Below are 3,636 nucleotides of genomic sequence, written 5' to 3'. Positions count from 1 at the left end.
ATATACGTGCATACATACACAGTGAAAAATGAGAACATCTTTATTTTACAAAAACGTGAGAACACCCTTTTACTATAGTTAATTACATGTGATACTAAATCAAAGACACATGCAACCTTTGTTGCGGACCAAGTTGCCCACACACCACTAGGTCCCTAGTAAAATGAGGGAGTTCTTGTTTGATCCTCCACATATATATTTGAACATTTGCATATATATATATATATACACACACACACACACGGTAGGGTTCAAATGAGACACGACTACACCTATTTACATGTGACACCATATTAGAAAGCCGGGAGACTTCGGTTGCGACCTAGGTCGCAAGCCAAGGCACACACACACCCCTGGTTTCCTTTTGTATAGCATGGACAATCTACAGTACATGTTTTTGCGTTTTCGTAAAAGGGTTTTCTCATTTGAACCTCCACCTATATATATGTGTGTGTGTATATATATAGCGTGAGAGAGAGAGAGAGTGGGGGGAGGGAGAAAGAGATGAACCATCATCACTGGTGTGATCATGAAGGTGAAGCGCATGGGCATGGGCATGTGATTGAGAGGTGAAGGTTGGCCTTTTGGTTGGTGGCATTCTTGAAGTGTAGCTCTGCAAACGTCTCTGTAAGAGGCAGAGAGCAGAGTTACGTTTGTGGGTGGTTTTCAACAAGAGAAGAAAGCAAGCAATGGATCAACCAAAAGCTTCTTCACTCACAATAAGATTCAAAGTCATAAAAGGTTAAACGCAAGCCTTATATAACACCACTTGTCATGGGAGGTGTTGAGAAGACCAAGGGGAGCCTACAACATTTTCATCACAATTAGTAACTTCCAACAAAAATCGGATCACACTTCATCATTTTTGAATTTTAATTTGAAGAGTAAATGACATGTTTCATCCCTGTATTTTATATGTTATAGCGTTCAAGATCCTTTTTCAAAAATAATTATGGATTACAACCTTGTGGTTTGTAATTTATAACATTTTTGCTCCGTGTATCCATAATTATTTTAAAGAAAGGACTCAACGTTGTTACATATAAAATATAAGGACCAAACATGTAAATTTCTCTTTGAATTAAAAATCTAAAATTATAAAGATATTTCTCTTTGACTATTTCTGATAGATGTGTTGTGGGCTCACCTTGGTCTTCTCAGCACCTCTGCCACCTCACATGACAACAAGTGGTGTTATATGTTGCTTGCTTTTTTTTTCTCTTGTTGAAAAACGCACCCACAAACGTAAATCTCCTCCCTACATTCTGATATAGTATCATATGTGAATAACTGTTCTTGCGTTTTCATAAAAAATTGTATTTTTGTTTGGACTCTCCCGTATATGTGTGTGTGTGTGTATATATATATATATATATATATATATGCATGTGTGTGTGACAGACAGACCCAAGATTTTTGCACGACAGGTGTACTTTTAAATTTGATCAAATGTCCATAAAGTCGTTCAATATGTTTTAGACGAATTCCACCTTTGTGGGACTTTCTAAGTTAACTTATCTAACATAATATATTGGACGGAGTTAGAGTAAAGGTCGTAAAGTGTAATAAATTGTAAACCACGAGGCTGTAAACTGCAATTGTTTCATAAAAAAGACTTGATGCATTATAACATATAAACAACGAGAAGAAAAAATATATACTGGATTAAACATTATACTTTTAAAATTAATGAATCGTTATTGTTGTAAATCAGTTTACCGGAGCTTGAATTTAGCTAACCTCGAACTCCAATATAATCCTCAGTGCTATGCTTGTGAAATGTCCATTCGAGTGATGCTTGATGAAACTTTAATATAAACCCGACAACATATTCTAACATGCGTCCAGGAATGCATATTCCAAATGAACGTGTTGTCATTTTCAAATAAAAGAAATTTCATTAATGCACAACAAAATTACAAAAAACTGTACAAATCATGAAGTAGACACAACTCGGTGAAGCATAGAACTATAAGTGCTTTGCTACCGCATGAGGTATCTCATTTACATTTCTCAAAATAAACAAAAACTAACACGATAAATGTTTCGAAAGTAGTTGACGACAATGTTGCATGGTAGCTCCAAACTCTCAATGACTTCCTCGTCCTTGTTGCCGATGATTACCCGTTGCTATCCGAAACTCTCGACCCATGAAACGCTCTCATGAGGGAAAAACTTCACATTTTTTTTGTCTCAGGGCATCGATAAAAGATTATGTATCCGTCTCCATGATTGGTTAATGTATCATAATAAAAACAATCATTTGATAACAGTTACTGTGTAAAGGCGTTTACAATAAATTCTTCACAATTTCTCCAAATCGAGAATTGGAACTCAAAATCTCCAAAAAGTTTACATTAAGCAAGAACAGATTCTTCATTTTGGAGGTCACATGATTGATTATACTATTAAAATATTTTATACAGTAATAAGATATTATTTTCCTCCCATAAACATTTAATATGATTGTTTTGTATCAGATAAAATATTAATAGAAATTGTTTTTCTCTCATGATAATCATTTTTAAGAAGTTCTTCAAATATGAAGAATTTTACATTCTTTCATGCTTTCTCTAGTTTAGAGAATCCGTTGAAGCAAAAATTTGTCCAAATTTTTTTATTTTATTTATTTCAATAGAATACTATTAAATAAAATAAAACAATATAATAATTATGTTAATGTTTTCGAATATTTTTGTATATACTAGAAGGGTATTCGCGCAATGCAGCGAGATACATCTTGATATTTTAATATTTTATTTTATTTTTTATTTCAGTCGATGTTATAATATGGTCTTATGTGATTTTGAAAAAACGATGATGTTTTTATTTTTGAATAAAATATAAACTTGAAATATCATAAAAATTTGACAAAAATATATCGATATTAGTATCAAATTAACTATTTAAAATTTCTAGTTTTTGTGTAATTTTTTAATTTTATTTTTTTATTATAATTTAATTTAGGTTCAGTAAAGAGGTAATGTATATTTGTTTTAATAATATAATTTTCTTATAAAGACTATAATTAATTATTTTGTTAAAACTCGATAATTATCTTAATTATATTTTAGATTTTTTTATTTTAAAATAAGATGTTTATCTTCTATTTGATTATGTTTATCTACAATTAGTTACACGAATTCAAACAAGGCGCTTTAATAAGTTGTACTTATGCATAATTTACTTGTAATCTTAAATTTTAAATAATATGCATCAATATATAGTACTTCATATATTAAAAATTGTTTTTAAGAGTTTTTTTCAAATATTTTATAATATAGTATAAAAATACAAAAATCATGTTCAAATAAGTAAATAAAATAAAGGGCAAAATGCACAAAATAGCAATCTATTTTCATAAATTTTTTTATTATAGCATTGTACTTTCAGTTTTTCTTATTACAACAATGTACTTTCAAACTATTTTTTATTAATACATTGTATTTTGAAAAATTTATCCATTATAGCATTGGGTAACATTTTGATTTAAATTTACCCATTATACTAGATTTCCATGACACCTCATTGTCCACATAAGCTGTCCACATGTACTATAGTGATGTGACTTTCTTACTACATCATTGTACTTTCAAAATTATCTATACTATATTATAAAGCATTTGGCTAAAACTC

The sequence above is a fragment of the Cynara cardunculus genome, assembly GCF_001531365.2.
Source record: "Cynara cardunculus var. scolymus isolate 2C chromosome LG 1, CcrdV1, whole genome shotgun sequence".
Taxonomy (NCBI): domain Eukaryota; kingdom Viridiplantae; phylum Streptophyta; class Magnoliopsida; order Asterales; family Asteraceae; genus Cynara; species Cynara cardunculus.
Note: the sequence above shows the minus strand (reverse complement) of the source record.